Raw genomic sequence first — 27,767 nt, forward strand, 5'->3', positions numbered from 1 at the left:
GGGTTGTGGCTTGGCAAAGAGTTGTTCCTTATACGATTCCACACTGTTTCACTCATCTGCAGCAACATGTGCATAGTTTTACCTGTTAGGACCCACCAGACATTACTGGCTACATGACATTTGAACACCCCCACCCTAGGTGACATTGGGAAGCTGAAATGTGAGAAATACAACTAATGGGTTACAAATTATGTATAGAACATGAAACTTGGAACAGGTAATGATGATATTTCCTCAATCAGTTTAAACTAATATTAGAAGCTAATTTGTAAAAGGATTATTCACATGCATTCTTCAAGAAATAAGAGAGGACAGTAGATCAAGTAGAATTTGAAACATGTTATAGAATATTATAAAAATGGAGAAAGAAAAATACATTCAAAATTACTCACATCTTTTTATTTGAGACATTATGAAAAAGAAAACGTTGGGGACAGCCTCATTACAAGTTTGGTGGGATCTCTGCGATAAATCTGCCAAGATACCAACAAACAGAATTACTCTCACCATCACTTGGTCTGGTGGAATTACCACAGTATTAAAATTGGTGGTAGGCGGTGTTAGCCCCCATTAATTTAAGTCCATAGGACTCCATTGGGAATTCAGCAGAATAACCACCGGGCTAATTCTGCCATTAGTAATTGTGATGATTTTGCTGTTTTTTGAGCAGCAAAGTGGCGGATTTCACCCCAGTTCTTAGCTGGAGGTGAATCCTCTTCCTCTCTGCCAAACTTGTAGTTAGTTGGTGCAGTAATGAAGCAGTAACGTAATTACCGCCCCATTTTTGTAATGTAGCCTAAAGTACTGGATGCTTTTCAGGTTCAAAATAGATCAGAGGTCTTATCATGGATTAAAAATTGGCTTTTTAACCTAAAATCTGTGTAGTATTTGTGAAATGTGGGCAGATACAGGATGGAATGTCCTCTGAATAGTTGATACTTAGAGATTTGAGGTGGTATCAAGATGACATCAGTTGACCATTTGCTTGGGGCTTACTTTACTGTTCACATTTCATAGAAAATGTAATCCGTCTTCAATAAATCACCCAGAGAAATCTTATCTGTATGTGGAATGAGGTAGAAGCCTCTATTGCTTTCTTTACACAATTGCATGTCAGAGGTGGACAGCCTTGGCTTCCTTTCAAACTAGTGGAACACCCACCTCGTCAGATCCTTGTTAATTTATTAATCCCATTCAACATTTTGAATTTGGAGATGGTGTCAAAATTATGTAAGAAACATATCTTTTTTAGCCAGCAGGACCAATGACATATGCTTCTTTATTCTGACCATCTTGAAAGGCCTAGCTCTGGTTTAGCTTTAAAGAGACCAACAGGACTATTTTGGGGCACTGCGTCTGGGGTGGCCATTACAGGAATGGCATACACACCTTTATTCCTTTGTGTTGTCAATTTACAGTTGATATTGTTGTTTACATACCCCCTTGTCAGATTGTTTGAAATACAATAACCCCCTCTATAGTATTTAGGAGTAGATGGTCTCACAAGTATGTCAAGCAAACTTTTGATCATGGTGGACAGGTGTGTTGGACAATGTCTGAAGCGCACATTATTTAATGTGACTGTATGCATATCATTTGATGACTCAAAGCATTGTAGTCTATCAGATGTTGGGCTCTTCACTGGGGGTATTATATTGACAAGATTCGATAACAAGCCAATAGAAATCAGGGTGGAACTCAAGAACCAGATAGTTTTTACCTGCACCCATCCAAACTACAGGTTTTGCATCTGCATCTCTAACAGACACGTTAATGAACCCTACACTCCTTTTTTCTTACAGGATCACATGCAGTGAGGCAACCAATAGTGGAAGACGAGCCCTATACAATATCCATTACATTACATTTTCACAGCAAATTAAAGTTAATTTGAACCTGGAGATCAAGAAATATCTTCAAAAATATATTGAGGCGATATGTCCCAAGGTGGCAGTCCCACCCTGTAGGTAACATCCCACCGCCCAAGTTAAGGGCATGAGCACAGCAAGGGTCCCATAACGAGGGTAACGGCCATTATAGGGGAGACCCGCCACCTCGGGGCATATCGCCATAAGCACCCGTGTAGTTGTCTACACGGGTGCTAATGGTGCATATTTAAAATAAAAAATAAACTTATCTTAGAAGGTCTGCCCAATGCTGTGCAGTGCTATTGGACAAGGCGTCAATTTTCTATATTAATACCGTTGGACGTCATCAACATTGAAAACAGGCTTCCTGTCCAACAGGACTGCACCGCCTCAGGATGCACTTCTATGGTAAGTTTCTTTTTTATTTAAAAAGAAAAAGACTCTAAGCACCCACTTTGGAAAATACACAGGTACTAAGAGATCAAGTGGGAGGGGGAGCAGAGAAGGGAAGGTGGGCACCAGTTGCCCAGGCAGCTTGGAATTCGGGCTTGTTTGTTTGTGTGTTTGTTTTATTTATATAGCGCGCCTGACCCACGGGTATCTGGGCGCTAGTATAAGGATGATGGTTACATGACAACATTTTGTACAATAACGGTTACATGGTATATTTTCTGCAAGTGAAATACAATTCATACAATCAAAAATAAAGTTTTAACGTACATATAGCAAGACAATATGCAAGGGTAAGTGGACAGCCAAAGGTAAGAACAGTAAGAAAGTGGGGTAGAGAGGTGAAATTAGTTTTTGTTAAGTAGCCATGTGATAACGTGACTTCGGAATGAATCAAAAGCTTGGACAGTTTGATATTCTGTGGGAGTGAGTTCCATAGATGTGCCGCTATAACCGGGAAGCTGGTACCACCAGCTCTCTTAAGATTATACCTGGGCACCACTAGACAGGAGGTATTGGATGATCTTGTGATTTTAGGTGATGGTTTCCAGGTGAATTTGTCGGTGAGATATGGTGGGGCTTGGTGGTTGAGCACTTTGTGAGTGAGGCAGATGGTTTTTAGGTCGATTTTCTCTTTTATGGAAAGCCAATTGTGGTGCTTTCTTGTGACTGAAATATGCTCTCTTCTAGGGATGTTTAATGCTGCTCTAAGCACATTATTTTGCAGGATATGCATTTGTTAGTTATAGATTTGTTAGCGCCTAGGTATAGGCCATTACAATAGTCCAATTTGGATTGTATGAGAGCTCTGGCCAGTGTAAGGCCGCTGTTGGGTGACAGTATCGGTCTACATGCCCTGATCAGCTTGCCGGTATAGGCGGTGGCAGAGGCGGTCATGTTTACCTGTTTAGTTAGGTTAGAGTGGGCATCAAGATTAAAACCTAAGGTTTTTACATGTTTGGCGACAGGCATATTGTTCCCATCAATAGTAAAGTTGGTGTAGTTAGGGCTCAATTTTAGGAGGTTGTTGGGAGAGCCAACTAAGAGTAACTCAGTCTTATCATCATTCAGGCAAAGGCCATGTGTGGCTATCCATGCCTGAATGATGGTGTAGACTTAATTGAGCCGGCCAACATCGGTATTGTTATGTTCCTGATAGTGCTAGGAGTATCTGGGTGTCGTCTGCATAATTCGTGTAGGTGACACCCACACGGTCCAATTTTTCGAATAGTGGCTTTGTAAATATGTTGTACAAAGTGGGCGATACGCAGAATTCTTGGGAGACTCAGCAAGTGATAGGGATTGGGTCAGCTGCTGTAGTCGGTGAAAAGACACGCATTGTTCTATTCACAAGGAAAGATTGGATCCAGGTGACTGCAGAGACGGAAAAGTGAGCTGCCGATGATAAGTGATTACATAGTATTTTATTGTCTACCAGATCAAAGGCAGCTGATAAGTCAAGGAGGAGTAGGATAGCAACTTTGCCTTTGTCTTTTAGTTCATCAATCTGGCTTTTGAGGTCAACAAGGGCAGTTTCCGTTCCATGCTGAGGTCTGAAGCCGGATTGACAGGTTCCGAGTAGTTGGTTAGATTCTAGATAGTCTTGAATTTGCAAGTATGCAAATCTATCCAAGATTTCCAGTAAGAATGGGACTGTCGTGATCAGTCTATAATTTGTAGGTATAGCCATATCTAATGTTTGTTTTTTCAATATAGGGAGAACCCAGGATTGTTTCAGGTTAGTTGGGACGGTGTTGCTGGTGAACGAGGAGTGTACAAGTTTGGTGATAAAAGGGGCTAGATCTCTAGCTGCATCTTTTATAATCTGAGTGGGGCAGCTGTCACCTTTACAGTTAGAAGGTTTTAGAGATGCTATAATTATTTGGACTTCCCGGTATGGCGACATTCCTGAAATTGAATTCTGAATTGAGGCATGCAGTGGAAGGTGGCATAGGTGTGGTAGGGTTTCTAGTGGTGAGTTGGGTTCTTTTATCATCTATTTTAGTTTGGAGCCTGATGATTTTGTTGGAGAGGGCATTTTGTATGCTGGTGCACCATAATGTATCCTTGGTGCAAGTGTCTGCCGGTGGTTTAGGATTTTCTAGCTCTTTTAGGATGTTAAATAATTCTTTGGTACTGGATGCTGCGTGGCTTATTCTGTTATTAAAGGTTTCTTTTTAGTGCAGATTATCTCATTTTTGTGGGTCACAGTGATAATGCTGAGGTTGGTTTTGTTTTCTAGGGAGGGAGAAGATTTCCAAACAGTTTCTAATTTTCTCTTTTCTGTACGTAGTACTTTAAGTTCAGGAGTGAACCAAGAGTTCAAATGTGTTCTAGGTTTGCATTTGTGTAGTTTTAGTGGGGCAATAATGTCTATGGCTTAGTCACAGAGTCATTGTAAATGTCAACTAGTAGGTTAGGGTCATTTCTTGCCAGTGATGCATTAAGTGCGGGGATTATCAAAGGAATTAAAGTCTCCGCTCTGATATTGCGTTTGTTCCTGGTGAGACAGCGTGGTGCAATAGTGGGTTTGTTCATCTCTGAGTTGTTAACATTAAGTTCTATGGCGATGAGGTGATGGTTGGACCACACGAGTGGTGTAGTGTCCATTAAGGTAATGTTGCAATTATGATCGGCTACCCAGTCAAGTATCCTACATTTCTAATGGGTAGGTTTGGTACTTATTTGAATGAAGCCTTGTTCAACTAGTGCATTAGCTAGAGAAATGGCATGTGGGTCATTGGTGTCATTGTAGCCAAGGTTGAAGTCACCTAGGATAATGCATATCACCGTGGGTTTGGTAGAGTCGGCTGCTAGTAATGTTATTTCTTCTTCAAAGGACCCAGGTGGACCTGGGGGCATGTAGATAAGGTGGATAGAGATGGTATTTTTAGGCGAGGTTTGGAATTTAGCTGAAAGTAGTTTGCAAGATGCCAGAGGGGTAGAGGTGGCTAGTCTCATGTTGACGGTGGATTTGAAGATGATAGCTGTTCCTCCTCCTCAAGCATTAGGTCTGTCAGTTTTGATGATAGAATAGTTGTCAATGACAGCAAGGGTTAGAGACGGTCCTGCTGTGTCGTGCAACCAAGTTTCTGTCAATGCAAGGAAGTCAAAATTGTTGTTCAGTATGATGTCAGCGATCTCGGTTGTGTGGGCAACAAGGGACCTGGCATTGAGGAGTGCCTCTTTTATAGGCTGCTTCTGTGTGCCTTTCTAGGTCAAGCTGGAGCTAATAGGAACTGGGCAGTTAGTTGTGGTGGTGAGGGTTTTATTGCACATAGACTTGTCATTAGTGGGTTCTGTGCGTGGTGTGCAAGAGGTTTTATAGTTATGTTTGGTTGGTGAGTACAAGTTAGAGGGTAATCTACTACCTAGTCTGTTATTACGCTTGGTTATGTCGGGGTTAGTGGTGGGTGTAACTGTTCGTGGACATGGCTTCTTGACAGCTGTAGGAGTGTTGAGTATGCCATGCAAAATGGGAGTACCATGATTCGCGTTAGGAGTGGTGAGTGTGTATAACGTAGGTAGAAATGAGGTGGGCTTGATTCTGGAGTCCCAATTAGTGGGAGTGAGTCCTGGTAGAATAGTGTAGGCAGGATCGTACACATTGTAATGTGAGTGGCAATGGAGGGGCTTAGGTCCTATAGGTGCTCCATGTTGGAATGGTACAGTGGTCTGACATGAGGCCAAATGGCGGTAAGTGTGAATGGAAAGATACACACTAAGCTAGTCATGTGACCAAACTAATGTGGGTGTATAAAGTAGTGTATCGTAGGATCATTCCAGTATAGATAAATAGCAATAGGCTAGTTTATCTGTTCGTATTATGGGTGGATATCCAGGACAGTACATTGGCAATGTGGATAGGATCAATACAATGCAATGAGGATGACGTGATGGTCTGGTGCAGACTAGTGGGAATATCAAGTTAAAACTTGATTTCAGTGCAATAGGGCAAGTAAAATTAGCCTAATTCAATTAGAGTAAGGGTAGCAGGATAGGCTGGTTCAATCAATAGGGTAGTTCATAACATTATGGAGAAACAGAATAGGCCAGTTCAACAGCACAATAGGATGAATCAAACAGTATGCTTGATCAAAGACAATGGATGTATCAGAAATAGGCTAGTTAGAGGACAGTAAGGCTGGCAATAGGCAATTGGCTAGGTAGGCTGGTCCAGCGGGCAATGTTAGTGCTATCTAAATGCCGTGGGGACAGTAGAATAAGCTAACAGAGGCAGTAACAGGATAGCGTCATAGGCTTGTTCAGAACACAGTGCGATATACGATGGCCGTATAGGCTTGATCAAGTAATCACAGTTGAGGTGGTTAGAACAGTCAGGGTATCATAGTATAGCCGTAATTGTAACCAATATTGAGCATTGATAAGTAGAGAGCTAAAGAGCATGGTAACAGGTAGCGCAAATCAATTAAGATTAGTGTCAGTCAGTGGCAAAGTCGCGTTTGGCCACAATGCACAGAATTTATGTATAGCCAACTGAGAGTTTGTTCATGAAATAGCCAATCTTGGCAGTTCTTGGTTATGGCTGAAGAAATAGTCTCTGCAGCTAGATAGGGCGTGGAAATCTCGTGGTTATGGCTGGATGCGTACTTGATCGTGTTATGCTGAACGTTCTTAGATTTCTGTCGGTGTCCTGTCACGGACAGGCGCAGACAGGAAGATCACACTTATGGTGCTCCGGCCTTTGGGGGTGCACCGGCTTTCACCTTTCTGTTACAGGGTGCTGTGTATATAAAGCAAGTGAACCAATCCTGGCTGAGGGGGTCGACTAGCAACCGCAATGCTGGGCCACCATCTTAGGTCAGGGGGCCTTGTGGATAATGAGCAATAAAGGTAGATTGTAAATTGTGGGCATCGACGGCAGTGCAATGCAAAGATTATTACATATAGAGGACTGGGTAGCCGTGCTTACTGGCTCCAGATGGAACGCTGCGTGGGTTGGTTGGCTTCTCAACGCTCCGCGTTGTTATCAGGTCATGGGGAGGGCTACAGTCCCTGCGACGATGATGAGAGCGGGGTCATGCCCCTCTGAAATGGCTTCAGATTGTGAGAGGGCGCAGACAGGAAGATCACCCTTATGGTGCTCCGGCCCTTGATGGTGCACCGGCTTTCGCCTTCTGGTTACGGGCTACTGTGTATATAAAGCAAGTGAGCCAATCCTGGCTGAGGGGGTCGCCTAGCAACCACAATGCCGGGCCACCATCTTAGATCAGGGGGCCTCCTGGATAATGAGCAATAAAAGTAGATAATAAATTGTGGGCATCAACGGTTGTGCAATTCAAAGATTATTACATATAGCGGACTGGGAAGCCATGCTTACCGGCTCCAAATGGAACACTGCGTGCGTTGGCATTCTAACAGTCGCGTCGTCTTGTCATCATTGCAAAACCACCATGTTGAAGCCCCATATTCAAAATGTATCTACCATCTAACTAACAGCCTACAATTTGTGGAATGTGTATCGTTAGATGAGGGTGCACCGCAGAAAGACAATCTGGGTACTAACGGTGTAATGTCTCATAATGTCTCATAGTGTCGTGCGGACGTAATGAATTTAGAAAACTGGTGCCCACACTTGGGGAGCCTCCATTCAACCACCATGATGGTGTATGCCAAGTCGGAGCGATAGATGCATGTCTACCTGCGAGGAGGTGAGGCAGGCCTGTCCAAGTTATAGGATGTCTACGTAATAAGGACACCTAACGTGACGGTGAAAAGGTGGAGGAATTATTTGCGCAGGAAAAGATTCCATTCAATGTATAGATTTAATCAGTGCTTTACAGAGTGTAAGTTGTAAATCCACTTTAGCTCCAGCTTGTGGAGTCTCAAGTCTCTATCACCACCCCGTGCAGATATGAAAAAGAGACAAAAATTATTATGACTGGTCGGTAAAATATGAATGTTTTTCTGGCTTATTGTAGATATATTGGTACAGAATACAATAGGACCTCTAATATGACATCCTACACCCTCACCCTTGGGTTTTTGTGGCCTGAAGAAAGCCTTACACGGATGACCAAATGTTGTTTGAATAACTGATACAGTTTAAACGTGTGTTCAAGAATAAGGCTGGAAACAGACAAATTTCTGTCGACACAATAAATATGGGGACCTTTTCAAGATATAATAATGAATTGTACTGATTAAAGTCACCCATAGGCCACTAACATCACCCCAGCTTTTGTGTAGAATTGGATAGACCAACATAGTCAAAAGGATACTATTATCACACAACCAATTATTATTTTGTGATAAAATCATGTTTTATGTTGTGAATTGCAAATGTGACCAAGAGGACTAATTTTTATTATGTTTTATGGAATAAACTTTGATATATTTTTGTAATCCCGACCACTTCATCTTTTAATATATGTTGATAACGATGATTGCAAAATCTTGCCTGGGGTCAGGCTAAGTCTCCAACCTTTAGTGCTGAATCGAAGGGTAGCTTGTTGTGGAATCCTCCTTTCACATATGTTTCATAGTACTCTCGTAACAAGCCCCCAATAAAAAAGAAGACACCCTGGGCCTCATTAGGACCCAGGCGGTAAGGGGTTTACGGTGGCGTAAACAGCGCCGACCCTTACCGCCTGATTCCGAGGTCCCTTAGCGCAATGGAGGTTTTAACACCTGCTTTTAGCAGGTGTTAAAATCCATGGCGCTAAGGGACCTTGTTGTTAATTACGCCACCGTAATTTACGGTGGCGTAATTAACGCCTTCCCCACTCCCATTATGCCCTATGGGGCAAAAATGGGAATGGGGAAGGGTAAATGGGTTAATGGGGATTTACCGCCCCACTCACCTCGGAATGGGGCGGTAAGTCCGCCAACCACCATGGCGTAAACGTAGTTTACGCCATGGTGATAAAGGTACGACCCAGGCGGTAACTTATCGCCTGGGTCGTAATGAGGCCCCCTGTATTTTGCTCATAGAGTATTTACTGCCCATGAAAATATACATATAACATGTGAGCAGTGGCATTTATTTACATGCACTGTGTGTCCTGCTCCTTATTAAAGAGAAATGTATTTGTTTTGAAACCTAGTATGTGCTCTTGCCATGGAAGAAAGAGATTGAATGTCATGGCATTTATATGCATGCATCTTCTATGTAGCATTTTTGCAAATGTATATATGATAGTAAAAGGATGGAAGAAGGCTTAGTTAATATTTACTGAATGCTAACGCGTTTTAGCATTTACATGCTGACACCTGGAGGTATTGAATAGCTGCGCCGTCCGCTCACATCACAAACAGGGATGTGATTTTGTGGCTGTAGCAGCTGAACTTACAAGCAGGGGAGTGTCCTATTATTTATGGCCATCATGGCAACTTGACTTTAGCTTGATCGCGCTGGATATTATTTACCACAAGATGACTAATGAGAACAGGGGCAGTACATGGATTTTAATCATTCAAACTGTAAGTTATGCTCGGCAAAAACATTGATATGTTGATCGATGCAGATGTCATTACGATTGGGCAAATTAAAAATGTGGGTGAACCTTTCCTTTAATTAAAAACATGTAAAACAATCAACGTTATCTTGAATATTGCTTTGACAAAACTGGCAGTAGTGATGTAATCCAATAATTGATTCATTCATTTATTATTTTAGTAGCAACATATGTATGGACTATGTATGGAGGTGCTTTCATGACATACATCTTTGTATTTTATTGTTCGTAAGATTTTGTGAATTTGTGCATGCCAGAAACATATTTTAAAATATGAACTGTAAGCAAATAACCCCGGCTTGTCGTCATACATTCAATTTCTTAAATACAATTTGAACCAGAAAAGTAGTAAAAAAGGAAGTCATAATGTGAGGGCTGGCATCCCTCTAACATCTATAAATGAAGAAAAAAAACAAGGATAGAAGCAAGGGAAAGGGCAAAGGTAAGGGTTGTGTAAATAATTTTAAAAAAGTGAGGGAGGATGGCTATGTTACACAATACATACCAAGAGAACAATAAAGAATAAAGATCTACTGAGTAGAAATGATGACATTAGGGAAGACTATATAAAGGAATGTTATTTGGATTATCCTTTTCAGAAATTTCTCATTGGGATTACATAAAGAAATGGAACAATATCTGTGTACAACTAAAGTGGGTTTGAAACCCGAAATAGTAAATTAAGAGACAATATTTGATAAGGCAAATCCATTGCTGTTTTGACACATCAAGCAGTTAAGTGCTCTGAAACATAAGATAAGACAAGTGCTCCTTAGAAGGACCAAAGGGTGGGAACACATTCAATGGGTGAGCAAGAACAGAAGATGGTGGAATAGGCAGATAAGACTTTATCAGAGGTGATGGATTTGACTACCAAGCATGATTATGTTTAAAAGAGATTGACTACGGAGGTAGAGAGGTTAAATGATGTACCTTTAGACTATAACTAACACCACAATCCATCGCCTTGGTAGAGAACTTGGGAAGCTTACTGCTAGTAATGGAAAAGAGTAACTAAGATACCCTATCTTCAATTGGATAGAATAAAATGTGTGGTGCACAATTCAAACTGTAAACAGCCTTGTTAATGGCCAATCTTTGTGGATGGGTGCAACATTTCAAAAAGATGGGAGGAAGACAGTAGATGGTACTTGCTTTAAGAAAACCAACAATTGCAGAACATGTACTACAAACACCCACTGTCATATTAGATGGGCCACATGTGGAGATATTCCTATGCAGTTTCGTTTTAGTGTCCACCAGGGACAGATGTAAAAAATTGGTTGAAGCAGTCAGTTTATTTCCCGAACTACAGTCTGTACTCAGTGGTAAAAAGACAAATGAATTACCCTGATATCGGAATTATATATGTACCATTACACTGTAATAATGTTTCACTTTTAGGTTGGCTGAAAAACGTGGAATGACAATCCTTTGACACAAACCTGCTAGCCTCCGCACACACCGTTTTTGAAGTAAAGCTGGGTAAAGGGTCTGTCTATGACTACTTAGACAGTACACAGAAAGAGGTTGCTGAAACAGTTATATATGAAGTGCCAAGGGACACCATTGGCATGGACCAATGAGCTCTCTATACTAAATCGGTGTGCACCGAGGGAGAAAGCGAGGGCTGAATTATTAAAATACCATCATGGAATGCTGCTAGTTTGGTAAAAAATTGTGAAAACGGATGAGCAGACTACATTATCCAACAAGATTTTCTTTTTTTTATGTTTTTGGTCAATGTCTACAACAAAATGCGGCGTGGCTGTTATAATTGCAAAATTGAAATCTTTGCTGGGCAATGATCAGGAATAAGTAGAGTCAGGGGAGAAAGACAATTGAGGTCAGAATATTGTGATAACAGAGTTTTTTATTCTAAAACTGGGGGATGGATAATATCTCCCATTTAATTAGCTGGACGACCTAGTTAGCAATATCAACCTTGTATGATGCATGCAAAGGACTACATGCAATGGATGGTTACTATTGTGGTCACTACACTACGGATATGGGCTGATATCAGTTGTTGGAAGAATTCCTGCAGACATTCCTGCTGACTACACGTTTCAAAAAGTGAGGTCAAAAACTATAATAGTTCATTCATTTTAGATTCATGTTGGTAGAAGACTGGTAGAAGAAACAACCAGTTATTGCTAAAGACAGTGTGAAAAGTGACCACCAAGTGGGGATGCCTGTAGTAGCCCTAACTAATAATCACAAATGTATACCATTGACACACAGTTTGAATAACTATCTATGATAAACAAAAGTTTGCAGAAAAAAAACAAAATTACATTTTGTTTGTCACTGGGCTTGACAGAGACAATAATGGCATTTGTATTTGTATCATATTTTAATGAAGAAATGGGGTGTCAATTTCGATGAAAAATGACTTGCAATACCAAATGTACAGAGGGTGGAGGCATTTGTTTTAGGATTGTGTGTACATAGCGCAAAGATGAGAACAAGTGTTGAGTCAGATTATGAGGATGTAAAATAAAATAAATGTGGGCCTTAGACTGGGAACAAAATAAAACAACCAGCAAATATATTACACAGCCACAGTAGTGGCTATGTAGTTATGGTTAAATTGCTAATCCCATAGGAAGAGCACTTTTTGGGAAGCTTATAACATCGCTCCCCCTGGACGAATCCTCACCAAACTTTGCAAAAAAAGTATATGGGCCTCTCTGAATTTTAGTGAGGTTTGGCTCAGGGGGGGCAAAATTATAGGGGGTCCCACATTTTTTTTCTTCATAGACATCTTTGTATTTTGTTTTATTTATAACACGCAAACCATCAGGCCCAGAGGCATCAGGGCGCAATTTGTACAAGGTTACAGATCTGCATATAAACACAGATAAAATTACATTAATTTACATAAAAACAGGCGACTTAACATGGATTCTATCTACATATATTACAGTGGTTTCAGTGCCGCTAAATAATAACAGAGGTCAGCAGGTAAGGGTATGTAAGACAGAGGCGCTGAGATGACTTAAAGCTGGTCAAAAATCCAGGATTTGGTTTTGACTTTGAATGTGTTAAATACATAATGTGTAAAAACTTTGTGCATGCCTACTGCTCAAACCGCTCAACGGATTGCCACTAAACTTGTGGCAGGAGCGGTGGCTTTGTCCCGAAAGTGAGCTTTTGTTAGTGTTGGTGTAAATCCATCCAGTAGTTTTTCTTTTAAATGGGCAAAACGTAAGGCAAAACATTTTGTGATATCTATGTCCGCTCTGCGGACACACTTCCCTGTTCGCTCTGTGGACAGGACACTGATTGGCTAGTCGACTTGCGTTATGTTGGTGGACATGCAACATGTTCGCCGATTGGCTGCGGTGAGGCCTGAGGCACGTCACATTGTTTCGATGCGCCCGCCATCTTGGATCTGCCGACAGCACGGCAGAAATGCAATTTTGGGGAGTGTGTTGGTGTGCGGGAGTGCTTGGGGAGGGTTGAGGAGTAAGAGATGGGTAAAATACTGTATTTTTTTAGGTGGCAGGTGCCCTTGATGTGTTTGCCATTCCCGCGGTCGTAGCGGCTGTCCGCGGACATGATGAATGCACTACTAGGTATTTTACTTTAGTATGATGTTGGTTTTGGGTTGTTAGAACAGCATTGATTATAATTAATATGATCTATAAGCAGCCCACATACCACAGTCAAAATGTTTGGTATTATAGGTGTGTTATGCTGCGGTGGTTGTGGCCAGGGCCTAGAGTTTTGGGTGCATGGGTGAAGGCGGTAGGCAACAGGCCATGCACTCAAGACTCTGGCCACAACCACTGCAGCATAACACACCCATAGAATCAAACACCCATCAAATATTAACAACCCAAACGTGTGTGTACTGTTCCATTTGTAGAGTTTGTATGTGAAGTTTTGGCTAGGTTATGCAGTTAAGATTGTAGAGTTTGTAACAAGGAGTGCTGTGTTTCTGAGTTTATTTATTGGATACTTACTGGTTGAGTTTTTGTGGTTATATGCAGTTTTTTGATGACATGGACCAGACATACTTTTTTGATCTCTGTGATAAAAGAAAATATCATATGTTAGAGCAGGTAGTTCATAATGAGTTATTGCATTGCATAATAGACATTTCTGTATTTTGTTGACCCTCATATTTAGTACTTTACAAGTACTATAGTTCAAACCAGTGTACTGTGCAATTCGCTCAGTTTCTGTGGTTGTTTTCTAAATCATTGGGTCTGTGGGAAAAAAAAATCCATGCTGGATTAAAAAGAAAACCTTCTATGGTGTGGTACAACAAATTTGTTTCATTATTTTACTATTTATTTCTTGTTTCTTGCTAATCTTCTATATTTGGATTGTTGTAGAGTTGGGGGCAATTAGATACCTGTTGGCGTATTCTAACTGTGTATTTCTTGTTACATTTTAGTGGTATTTATTTATCTTTTTGCTTGTTGCAGAATCTTGGGGCAGTTAGATACATGTTAGTGTACTCTGTGCACAGATTTGAAGTTGAAGTTTTGCTTATGTCCATACACAGATTACGTATTAAATTTTGATTTTAAGAATATTAAGTAAGCATTTACAAGATTTACTGGCAATCTCTGCTTTAGAGTAATGGTACTATCATTACATTCGAACCATCCACAATTCTTTTTTATATATGCAGTGTAGTGACCTGCATTGGTTGTGGCTCTTGTGTGGTAGATTATACCTATTGTTGTGAAGGTTTTCTTACCAAGTGATACTTAACCATGTGTGAATCCAGTCAATTTACAGTTGTTTTTGGTACCATCTTCATTGTAACATAAAAGCATTACTATTACGTATTTACTATGTGTCTGTATTTGTAAGGTGGAGGGATTATCTGAATTGCAGGTAGTACATAATCTGCCATGGTTTGAATTTTGTACAAGTTGCTGAAATGGAATGGATTCACAGTTAGGTATGGATACATACACAAAGTGTTCATTAGGTACTTCTTCCTGTGCCACAAGTTTGCAGAGAGTGCATGTATGTTTCCACATGTATGAAATATGAAAGATTTTATCTATAGGTATGTTTTTGTTTTCCAGTACTTGTAGTAAGTACATTCGAAATTCTTGTGGATCTTCTAGTGAGTTTATAGTGAATTTGACAATTTGTCTTATTCCATGAACACTGTAATTGTTGTCAGGATTGTTGGTTACATTTCTATGAAAGACTAACATTTGCAAACACAACTGGTCTGTACTGTGTAAGTAAATGTTCTCAATAATTGGTGGCAATTGGAATGGATTATTTATTTCTACATTTGCGTATCAATTTACAACAGTTATATTTGAAAATTTGAATGACATGATAGTTCTGTGTGGAAGTCATTTGTTTGGAGTGTGTGTTGCTTCTTTGAAGAAGTAGTTGAGTTACTTTGACCACTAGAGTCTTGTTTGATTGTGGTACTTGATGAGGTATTAGTTTCTTTTTTTTTCTTTGGAGGAATTGTAGTGATATCCTGTATCGTTTCAGTTTGAAGTAGTTTTCTTTTACAACATTTTGCTTGTTGTGGAACAGGATCGGTGTTCAGATGGGGTGTGGAGTGAACGCAGCCTATTGCATTCTAGAATGCAAAGAATATCATCATTTACTTTACTTACATCAAAGTTGATTAGAAATAGCCCGTCAAGTGTATGTAAGCGTGATAGTGCTACGTAGCTCATGCCTTCTTTAAAGATTGTGCTACCAATATCTGTTAATGCTTTACCTAGGGTAAGACCTTGCGATTTGTGAATGGTCACTGCGTATGCTAGAGTTAGTGAAAATGTTTCTCTGCGTACATACATGTCTTTGAAAAGAAAGAAGCAGGCTTTTGAACTTCCTATCCTTTTAATGCCTGATAGTTTGTCAAACAGAATATTGACAAATTGAATGTTGTTGTCACGTGGGTATGTTTGAAAGCCAACAACTTTACCAAGTGCTCCATTAACTAGTCCTTGCTCCACGTCAAATTACATTTAAGCATTACTCTACAGTTTAAAGATAATTTTAATATCTTCTCCAAACCAGCCGTGTTGGATATAGAGTTTTCTAAGGTATTTAGTCTTGTTGTGGCTTGTTGACACATGGGTAGTGTCATACCATGTACGTCCAGTTTATCTGTGGAGCAAATTTCAATTATTGGTTGCATTTCTTTTTTCAACATTGTTTCATTGAATTTGGAACCGCTTGCAAGAGTTGGCATCAAGGACAGACAATTGACATTTTTGTGTGCTAATTGTTGCATCACATCAGTAGCACATGAGTTATAGCCATAGAGTGTATGAATGTGCCTGGTTTTTAATATTGATTGTGCTTCTTTAGATAGTACACCAACTCTAATGCTTTTTAAAATGTTGGTGTATGTGAGGTTGGCAGACCGGCACATGTTTTCAGTTAATTCTCTGTATTGGAAATGTTGCCAAAGGTTGACATTTCCTATGCTGCCAAGAGTTTTTCGGCACAGTTTTGAGCCCTAAGGTTTTAAAAATAGGTTCAGCTTTCACTGGTGTCAATTGGAGAAGATCTCCGAAAAAAATGTGTTTTCCTTCTAACAGCTGGTCGTAGTCTGTTTTGAGGACCTCTTGTAATCTGTGGTGAATCAAAGCCAACATTAGGTTGGAGCCCATACTCACCTCATCTATTAGCAGCATTTTCATTTGTTTGAAAACTCTGCGTAGTTCCATTGCAGATTCTTTGGAAAGTTTGTAAAAGTCTAACTTGTTTTGGTGTTCTTCTGGAAGGAGTAGTAATCGGTGTAAAGTGACACTGCCTATGTTGTTGGCAGCTAAACCTGTGGGGGCAGTTACAACAGCTGACAGTTTGTTGTTTGTTAATTGTTGAAGGAACTTGCTGAGGATTTTGATTAAGACTGTTTTGCCTGAACCAGCTTCACCACTCACATATAGCAGTATAGGTTTGTAGTCTTGGCAGGTAAAGTTTTTATTTTCATGTTCCACACCATGTTCAATTTGTTTTGGTATTCCTTAGAAAATGCTACGCTGCTCATTGTTCAGTTGTGATTTCAGTACAGCAAAGTCTTCTGTAGACTGTTCATACTGACAAATGGTATTTTCTACTTCTGTCATGGCTAATTCTGCCTCACTTGGTAATAGGGGCTGTCCAAGTGGTTCTTGGCTTCCTGTTACAGAAGGTTGACTACTGTCAGGAGTGTCCACTTGTAGTTGGGCCTGGAGTTCTTCTTCGTGCTGCTGTTCATTGTGCAACATTGTTGGGTACTGTGTAAAGTTTACGTCTGTTATAGGTCTTTCATTTGCTTTGAAAGCGTCTTCATAGGAGTCATATGTATTCAGTAACTCTTCTTCTTTTCTCCATGGTTTAAAAAGTTGTAGCAGGGACATGCAATACAGTTATTTATGTTGAGGAGTTTTTAATGACAATTTGACATGATTAATTAGGCTGTGTTTGGTAAGTTTCACTAAGCTGTCTTCACAATTTACCACTCTGTATCTACCTTTCTTTTCATCTGGTTTAACATTATTTTTGTATGTGAAGTTTTGGGCTATGTGATTGAGACACATGATTTCCAAAGTGGTACTCCTGTTTGGGTAATATGTGTCTAGTAAATTGTTATTCAAAATGTCTTGGCTGTTAGGATCACTTTTTGGCTATTGTTTCTATGTCCTCATATGATTTGAAAATTCTTTCTGTAGATTTAGTAGGACCAAAACGTAGCCATACTATATTGTCAGATTTTGCAAACAAGGCAGTACCGGTTAAACAGTCTGCAGCTTCATAGCAGCCACATTTTCTATGAGAGAGCATTTTTATGCCTAAAATGTACAATTTCTGTGATAGTGTTTTGTCAGATCATATGTCATCCCAGAGGTCCTGAAGCTCTGTTTTCTCTGCTTTGGTTAAGTAGGCTGTGACATATCGTGCAATTGCAGTGGAATTGTCTGAAATGTACTGCACATCTACATTTGCATTCCATAGGAGGGCAATGCATCTGTACCATATGATTGTAAACTTGTATTTGTAAACTTGCATCTGTAACTGGTAATTATCTGTAACATGTAACTGTAACCCGTAATTTATGCTCCAAGCTGTACATCTTCTTACTTTCTGCGCCCTTATACCCCAGGGTCCGGTGCGCATAATAAATGCCAAACAAACAAACAAACAAACAAACAATGATTGCATTGTACATATTGATGTATTTTGATTCTTCTGTTATTTTTATGTAATATGTGTTCTTAGGTGATTTACCTTTGACACTATGTCTGACTGAAAAAGTTGATTACTTGACCTGTTGTGAAATTGGTCTAGGGAAACCAAAGCGGCATTTGGTATAGTATTTCCCATTTTTTAAATATTTGCGACAACAATATTTCCCACATTTGTGTCTTTGAAATTGTAAAATTTGTGCATGCAAGTCACTATGTGTTGTTTGTGAAGGGATTTCACAAGTGACATATTTTTGGATGAACTGCAAACAGTGGCATCAGTGTCCTGACCAAATTTAGGAGCATCTTTAATCCATAATAGCATGTGGATGTGTGGTGCTCCTCTGGCTTGTTATTCTTTTCTCCCAAAAAAGTGTTGAACCTCTCTGAGGGGAGGAACAGTCTGATTACAAATAAAGTGTAGCATAGCAATGAAGCGATGATGGAAATAGCTTTATATATTTATAGGATTTAGAGAGCAGAGTTCTTTTATATATATGTTTGTTTTATTTTTGTTTGCTATGCATAGGAAATCGTGTAAATCTTCCCATGTATATTCTGCACAACTTAATGTTACAAACCAAGTGGGTGGGCTAAGGTTTCTTATCATACAGCGTATCATCTCCGTGACATCGGAACCAATATTCTTTTATACCATGCATGTTTGCTAAAAGATTTCTAATACTTGACTGTAAAACCTCATCTTTTTCTTGCACTTTTTTAAATAATTGCGTAGCTGACATATTTTGAAAATGGGTAGCTGATTTTAATGTGTGTGCAACTCCATAGCATAGAGTTGCTAGTTCAATTTCAAAGCATTTTGTCTGAATCTGGGGTCATCAGAATACATTCATAGAGATCTATAGTCTGATGCTGTTCTTTGTGTGGGTCTATCATCATACCTTCCTCCTTTTCCAGTAGGAAAGAGTAGCGGAAAGGCCTGTGCTTCTATATTTTTCCCCATATGCTGATTGGAGATCCTTTGGCTTGTCGCATTTGCTACATTTTAAGTGCATCATCTATAGTGTCTTTAGAGTGTAAAGGATGAATTGTATAATGGTCTAAAATATTTGATTCTGTAGCAGGATTAAGAAGTTCAAATTGACCAGTTACTGGTGACTCTTGAATTATTAATATGGTTTATCTCAGGTTTTCTTCAATATTCATTTCTTTGTAGTATTCATTGTTGTTTTTTATGTAAGTCCACAAGCTGTTGCCACACTTGTTTGTCTTTTGTAGCTACGCCATTTACTAAGACAATTAAAGATTGATCTATTGGCCATTGCACTCCTAGAGTGTGTACATTTTCTGTGAGATATAATGGTAAATAAACTACTTTGCCCCAAATGCCTTTGACTAATTCAGAGGGAGGTAATTTAGCTGTTTTTGATTGTCTATAATTTGTGTGGTACTTTTATAAGAAGTCCGGTGGCAACACACACACACATGGTTTGGTACTTCAGCTTAGTCCTTTTAAACTTTAGTATTTCTTTGTTGTATGTGTTTAATAGAAGGTTGCTATTTGTACAGTAGTTACTAGTTTGTTGTACATCTATTTCATTTTGTAAGTGGCTTTCAATTCCAAAATATTTTCTCGTATATGGTCTATTTCTTCGAGTAGTTGTTTGGCTGTACCATGTAGAAGATTGTTATTTAAATTGCCTAGTGCTAAAGCAGGACTTTTCGCATAGTGGAGACTAGATTTCTTATAGTTGAATGATGTGTTGATATAATTTTGATATGATGGAAGGTGTTTTTGTGTTTTTGCAAATAGGTCCTGGAATGCAGGCTAATGAATGTCCTTGTAGCCCTGTGTATTTGTGCACTGGACAGGCATCCATATTTTGTAGTAGTTTCATTTTGAATTTGACTTTGCTTTTTACATACTGATTGAGGAACTAGCGTAAAGATTTGAAAGATTTTTTGGCAATGTTACACATTGATGTGCACAGCCATTTGTAGACTGGACATTTTGCTTCAATAGATTGGGGAGGTGATACTGAGTTTTCTGGGGATATTTTTGTGAGCAGAGTTTCTTATTCCATAATGGTGTTAATAAGTTTTGCATACCCTCGTCCACTGCTATGTATGGCAATTGGGTTTGTTTTCTTTTGTTTATATGCTTCCTCATTAAAATATGTTTCTGTGTTCATGGTGTGACTCCATTCAACTCCACAGATGTTTAAGAAGCTATTTCTGGTGATATTCCGTTTATTGAGAAGTCTTTTTTGTAGTTTAGTAGTTAGTTTTGTTAGTGGTTTTATCCTGTTTAAAACTAAAACAAATAACTTCCTTTTGATAATGATTGCACTGTCTACGAGAGCTTCTAGGATTAATTTTCTATGGTAGGTTTTAAGCATTGTGCATGATTTCTCTCCTGTTTTTAAAAGGTTCTGAAGGACTCTCTAGAGGAACATTTTTTTGTAAAACATTTTTTTGGTATGCTTACTTGCCACTACATCAAGATTTATAGGTCCAGTGTTAGCAGTAGTGGTAGCTGAACTCTTGTTAATAACGTTCTCTTTAGTTTTATATTTTTAAAGAGGAGGCAACGTTTCTGTACTGGAAGCTAGTTTTGTTTTGCTTACTGACTGTATTTGCTGTTTTATTTGAACTTTTTGTACAAAATCTGCTAGAGATGGATGCTTATTTTAGACACTTTTATTTTGATTTGCTCTACTTCTGCATTGCTTTCGACAGAGTTGCTTTTTGGTAGGCATTCTTTGGGGTCTGTTGGAAAAAGAAAGAAAGTGTTTGTTGGGCTGTTGTGCAGTGTATGTGTGCTTTGTGCATGAGTGTCTGAGCATGATGGTAAGTATGATTGTGGAGGTGTGTGATTGTGCAATGGGCAGGTACATCAGGTTGGGAAGGCTATTCTTGTATGTGTGTGTTACTATACTGGGCTTCAGATGACAATATAAAGTGTGTAGCTAGCAAGGGGAAGCACTGATATTACATCTAATGGTAAAGGGTTAATATATTTGTTTCTTTTACAACACTAAAATGCTAGTGTGTTTGAGTGACAGTTAGAACATTATGTTAGTTTTGTACTTTCTTTTTTGTATGGAAAGAGTAGGTTTCTTCTAAGTCCTTGTTCATACTTCAGATGCTGCTGCTTTTCAGGAGAGTGGTGTTCACTGAAAGTGTAAAAGAAATAAGTTAGTGCATATATGTGTTTATAGTACTTTTGTTAATATAGACATTGTTTTGCACTTTTCTTTGCCTATGTGCATCCTGTATATTTTATTTAGAATCTGTTAGTTGAATATGTTTTTCGAATGGGTATAATAGTAAATGTATAGAGCACACTTGTTGTTCTAATGTTATGTTAATGGATGTTAAGAGATAGAAGAAATAATCATATGCATTTCGTGCTATTTTTACAGGGTAAATGGGAGAGATTGTACATAAAATCATTCAATGTATGCCTTTGTGAGAGTGTGGGTAATAAAGCAGATGGATTTGATATAGAGACAGTGGTGTTGTTTGATCTGGGAGCCTTTCTAATGATATTGTGTGTGTATGTGCTTGACTGAAGATGTATGTACTTATCCTGGCTGCGTGTACTTTTATAAAACACTGTACAGTCTTTTTCATAATTATACTGTTATTTTTCACATTTTATAATATGAAACCTTTTTTTTTTAGATAGGTGCATGTGTAAACAAACATTTGGAGAGCTGAAAGCTTTGCAAGTGACACTTCATCATAGCAGATGGGAGAAATGACAGTAAGTTCATTTTACAGTTTATACAGGGTCAGTGGCATTTACTCTATTCATATTTTATTTATTTTGTATTACATTTTTAAAGCACTTACACAGCCCGCAGTCATCGAGGCACTGATACAGGAATTGTTTGTTTTTGCATAATTATTTTGTCTTAGTTGGGTATTTAGAACACACTTAAACACCCAGAGGTTTCTAAGCACGGACCCGGGGATCGAATCTGTATTGCATTGTGTCGTCTTGCTTTCAAGGCATGCACGTTGCCACTGAGCTATGCTCCTGGGATGTATTGTATTTCTAGAAGCGGTGCACATGTACTGTGTTGAAAATATTCATACCTGCAGTCTGTGTTCATGCATGTGGATGTGCTTGAATCTGCAAGTGGAAATCTTGGGAAGTTTTATAGTTGTTGTTGCTGTAGGTCTTTTGCAGTGACAGCCAAATTGTACTGAGAGTGATCAATAGTACATCTAAAGTGCTCATCTGTGATAACAGAGTTAGATGTAGAGTTCTTGGATGTGATTGGTGGATGATTGTGTGACTGCTTAAAGTAGCCAGTGAGGAAATGGTTCAGAGAGTGCAGTGGAAAGGGTAGAAGGGCTGCCCTCAGTGTTACTTAAGTTCTCCATGGACATCGCAGCTGTTCGCAGACAGGACATGCTACATCCGGGGTTTCCGAGCATGAAGTGGGAGTGTATTTTGAGGATTAGTCAATCAGGTGTTGAGGTTCTGCTTTGTATTGAGAGAGGCTGTGTTTAGTGAAGATGGCAGAGGTGCAGAAAGTCAGGGTGTTGGTGATTGGAGATATGTTTGTGAACGGTTTCGAGCAGTATGCACAATCTAGGAATGTGGCTAACCATTTTGACACAAAAGGAGTGGATGTGGTGTGGAGTGCTGTGCCTTATTTGAATTTGCAGGCAATTCTAGTAGTCTGTCAGGATGTGGCTAGGTTTCATAGTCCTCATGTAGTTGTCCTTCACAGTGGTGCTGTGCATTTGGGCTGTGTTAATGGCACTACTTTGTTGCAAGATCTGCAAAATTTGGTTCAGGCAATCATGAAAGTCCTTCCAAATGCTAAGGTTATTTTTTCTGGGTTGACACCTAGGGCAATATGGGACAATAGTTCTGTTTTTTTGACCTGAGCAAAATGTTTCTAGGTGCTTAGTCAAATGAGGCATGTTTGGTTTTATGACTATATCGGGCATGTTGTTTTGCAACAATGACTACATTGACTCTGGTAATGTTGATTACTTAAGGAAGATGGCATTTCTTTATCTTTTATGGGAAATGCCATGTTGTTTTGGAATGTAAGGGTTGCTTTGGAGAAGCTAATGTGAAGATTTTTGGAGGAAAAAAGAAGAAAAAAGAAAAAAATAGAAAAATAAAAGGTGTTTCTGAAGCATTTGCCAAAAAAACAAAAAAAGGCTCTTTTCAGAGCCAACCTCAAATGGGAAATGGGGCACAATATTTAATTTTTCATCCCCCACTCTCACATTTACGATTTGTCTGCGGACAGTGCGGTTGTCTGCAGACAGCACGTATTACATACAGGGATTTTGGGGTAGAGTGCCATGCAAATGAAACTGAGCAGAGCAAGGGATTGGTCAATAAGGTTTACTGGGTGTGTTGTGTAAGGAGAGAGTTTGTCAGTAAGTCGTTTTCCTGATAGAAGAGCAGATAGCTATGGCTGTGTGTTTCAGAAAGCAGTATGTTTGGATTTTGGGAGATTTGTGGATACATTGGTTGGGGGGGGTTTGGACATGATGTATGGGAGGGGAGCAAGGGATGGAAGTTTCATTGTACCGTTTTTTTTGGTGTAGAGGGTTTGGGGATAGTTGGCTGGGACATGGAGAGGGAGAACTGGTACATGTGGGACAGTGGTATTTAATGTTTTCTTGAATGTGTTTTCTTTAATGTGGTCCACAATACACTCTTTTAGTTGATTGAAGGGTTGTAGTAATACATCTATTTTCAGTTCCATTTGTTTGAGAGGATCTTCTATTATCTCTTTTGGTAAATTAGTTCTATTGGTTGTCTGGTCTGTTAAAAAAAATGTGTTAAGTACATATAAAGTATTATTAAGTGGCTTATATAGAGAAATGTTGTGTCTACAATTATTATCACTCTCTTCATTCATTTTATCTCGTGAGAAATTCTCTTCCAGCCATTCCAAAGTACTGGGCATTTCTTTGTTAAAAAAAATAAATATTGGTTTTAGTGTACATAATACAGAAAAAGTATTAGTATATGAAATAAATGTAGTGTGTACTTACTACTTTTTTACAAACTTTTGCTGTTACTGGTGTGTAAGTATGCTCTTGCTTCTTGCCGTGCAGTTTCTGTGAGGTAATTCAGTCAATCAGTCAACAAGTTTATTCGGATTCAAAAAAATCATCAAACACAAAAAACAACATACAAAAACAATTGCAATCAATAATCCAAAACATTATAACAAAATGCACCACATCAAGAGTCACTGAGGAAGAAGATAGGTGAACCTGAAGGCCCCATTATCTTCAAGATGTCCCACACTGCAGGGGCATGTCCCCCAAACACGTCACAAAGGGAGAAGGTTTGCACCAGACAGGGGAGAAGGCCTCAAAGTTGACCTCGCAAGGCCCTCTGAGTCTATGTGGAAATGTGTGCTAAGTAGAATTCCACTCCTGGGCGACCACTTTTTCCCCAGAACCCCCTTTGCCACTCTCCAGTCCCAAAATGCCAGTTCCACAATGTCACTCGACTGGTTGCCCAATATTGACACTCTGCGACATCCCACCAAAGTTTCCCTGGACACAAAAGAACATCCTCTTACGGCTTGTTAAGCTTGTTTGTTTGTTTGTTTATTTATTTATTTGTATAGCGCTCCTGACTCAGGGGTATATGTGCACTTTGAACATCAAGTTACAGGCAACGTTAGGGAACAATAGTACAGTAGTGAGGCATATGTATAGTTGACAAGAAAGCAGTTAGCACATAAATAATAATAGGCAAACATAATAAAGGATACATTCGTACATTAGGGATGCATGCATACATGGTTGGTTATTTGTTGAGTAACCAGGTGACCTTAGTTCTGAAGGGTTGGAAGGTGGGTGTGGATTTGATATCCAGTGGAATGGTGTTCCATAGTTGTGAGGCTAGAGCTGGGAAGCTGGATCCACCCGCTCTTTTGAGGGACTATTTGGGCACCGTCAGTTGTAATGTATTAGAGGATCTAGTGGTTCTGGTATTCTGTCTTAATGTAAATTTGTTAGTGAGATAGGGCGGGGCTAGGTGGTTAACAGCTTTGTAGGTGAGGCATATGGTTTTTAGGTTTATTTTTTGTTCGATGGAAAGCCATTTGCATGAAATTCTTGTAGCGGAGATATGTTCTCTTCTGGGAATATTTAGGGCGGCACGGAGTGCGTTATTTTGTAGAACTTGCAATGTATTGATTACCGTTTTGTTGGCGCCTACATAAAGGCTATTACAGTAATCCAGTTTGGATTGAATGAGTGCTCTGGCTAGAGTGAGGCAGTTGTTGGGGGAGATCAGCGGTCTGGAGGCCCTAATTAGTTTACCAGTTTAGGCAGTGGCTGAGGCAGTCATATTGATTTGTTTGGCTAGGTTGGTATTCGTGTCTAGGTAGAAACCAAGGGTTTTTACACTCTTGGCGATGGGGATGGTGTTACCGTCAATGGTGATGCTGGTGTAGCTGGGACAGAGTTTCCGGATGGTGTTGGGTGAGCCGACAAGGAGCAGTTTGGTCTTGTCATCATTCAGGCAAAGGCCATGTGTGGCCATCCATGCCTGAATGATGGAGAAGACTTCATTGATCCAGTTGGCGTCCAAGTTGTAATTACCGGATAGGGTGAGGAGTATCTGGGTGTCATCTGCGTAATTCGTGTAGGTGACACCCAGATGGTCCAGCTTGTCGAATAGGGGCTTTGTAAATATATTATACAAAGTGGGTGAGACATAAGATCCTTGTGGGACACCGCAAGTAATGGGGATAGGGTCGGCCGCTGCTAGGGGTGAGAAGACCCGCATGGTCCTATTGTCCAGGAAGGACTGGATCCATGTGACCGCAGAGTGGGAGAAGTGTGCTGCCGATGACAAATGGTTGCACAGGATTTTATGGTCAACCAGGTCAAAGGCAGCGGAGAGGTCGAGGAGAAGAAGAATGGCAGCCTTAACTTTATCTTTGAGTTCGTCTATCTGGCACTTGAGATCAACAAGGGCCGTTTCTGTCCCGTGTTGTGGTTGAAAGCCAGATTGGCGAGTTCCTAGTAAATGGTTTGTCTCAAGGTAATCCTGGATTTGTAGATAGACCACTCTGTCAAGAATTTTTAGTAAAAATTGGACGGTGGTAATGGGTCTATAATTCGTGGGTATGTCTGGGTCGAGAGTTGTTTTTTTTAGTAGTGGTAGGACCCAGGATTGTTTCAGATTACTAGGGACCGAGTTATTGGAGAATGACAGGTTTATTAATTTGGTAATGAAGGGGGAGAGATCCCTGGCTGCATCTTTTACGATCTGTGCGGGGCAACTGTCCCCCTTGCAATTCGAGGGTTTCAAAGATGCTATATTTTTTTGTACCTCCGGTATGGATACCTTTTTAAAAGTAAAGCCTGAGCTAGTGGAGATAAGTGGAGGAGGGGTGGAACTGGAAGTAGGGCCATGAGTGAGTTGTTGTTGTTTGTTGTCAATTTTGGTTTGGAGCCCTGGAATTTTGTTAGCAAGAGCATTCTGGATCCCTGTGCACCAAGGTTTATCCTTAGTGCAAGAATCAGTGGGAGGAGTGAGGTTTTCTAATTCCTTTAGGATGTTAAAGAGCTCCTTTGTGCTAGAGCTTGCCTGAGAGATCCTCGAGTTCAGAGAATTTGTTTAGGAGGGCATCCCTTGATTCCTTCATATCCCTTGCCAGTGAACGTACACGGTAACACAACCAGTCCGACCTTGGGCACAGGGTGGAGATGACCTCTCCCTGCACCGCGAGCCATAGGCTCTCTTCTCTCCAGGAATAGGGCATGTTAGGCCCGATTTGCTTGGTACAGTATCCACCCGATATATAGGCATTGCCTTAGATTTGGCACCCCATTGGACACTCTGGACTCAGCACCGCATGTGCTGTTTTTTTTTACTTTGACTGCTTGTATATTCCCAAGCACCCTGCTAGGATGTGGTTCTGTGGACATGCTCTTTCCCCTGAGTTCTTATAAAGACTATGAGCAGATTTTTAATGACTGCCAACTCAGCCAACGCTTGGGTACATTCACATTTGCACCCCATGGGTGTATGATCACCCCCAATTAAGGAATCGATGGCTAGTCCTGCAGCATAGATGGGGTCATCACATTGTTGCTTAGGAGCCCTAAATAAAGATAGATGAAGATACGAACTAGCCGAAAGAGACTTCTGGAGCCAGAGGGGAGATTAAGCAGAGGGACATCGATATACAGACTGCCCTTGTTGAGTAAGCAGTCAGGGGTGGAGCAGGGTGGGGCCACCTCCGTACAGGAGCCACGGTTGGAGCCAAAGGCTGGGATGAAAACCATGCTGGGTATTTCAGAGGTATGGGTTGATGATGGGCAGCTGCTATCCGATACTACTGTCCCGGCAGATTCCCCCTCCGGATCGAGACAGAGATGACTAGAAGCGGGGATCCCATTTGAAGCACTGGGTGTCGGATAGGGAGAAGGGGCAGGGAACTTGACTTCATCAGTGTTCCGAATGGCCAGAGTAGGGGCTTTAGCTGGTTGACACTGCAGTCGCTGCCTCTTGACAGCCAGGACCTTACATTCCGGTTTGAGACCGTTAACATGGGGAGCAAGCTTGGCGCAGAAAGGATCCAGATGGAGGGGCAGAACAGGGGAAGCTTTCCTTTGTACAGCATGGGTCTTTAGGGACCTTAAAGACTTTAGGAGTGTCATGGCGGGCTGACCACGCTAACATTAACTACTCCCCCTTGGCAGAGCAGTTAAAGTTGCAGTTGTAGTTGCCGTCCCTCGTGCAGGCACTTACGTGATCTTCTATCTTCTTATGCACGGACCAGACCAGACAAGCCTCCCACCTCAGTCGCCAAACA

General features: G+C 40.2%; 1 long non-coding RNA gene across 1 annotated transcript in view; it reads left to right on the forward strand.

Moving 5' to 3' along the window:
* The window catches only part of LOC138526789 (uncharacterized), a 498,216-nt gene that overhangs the window by 459,903 nt on the left and 10,546 nt on the right, over positions 1-27,767 (forward strand). Inside the window, exon 4 of the long non-coding RNA XR_011283731.1 lies at positions 21,622-21,703. This is a non-coding gene — a long non-coding RNA (uncharacterized lncRNA). The remainder of the gene's footprint in view (positions 1-21,621; positions 21,704-27,767) is intronic.

Source organism: Ambystoma mexicanum, chromosome 14 (assembly GCF_040938575.1).
Source record: "Ambystoma mexicanum isolate Mex_15411 chromosome 14, UKY_AmexF1_1, whole genome shotgun sequence".
Taxonomy (NCBI): domain Eukaryota; kingdom Metazoa; phylum Chordata; class Amphibia; order Caudata; family Ambystomatidae; genus Ambystoma; species Ambystoma mexicanum.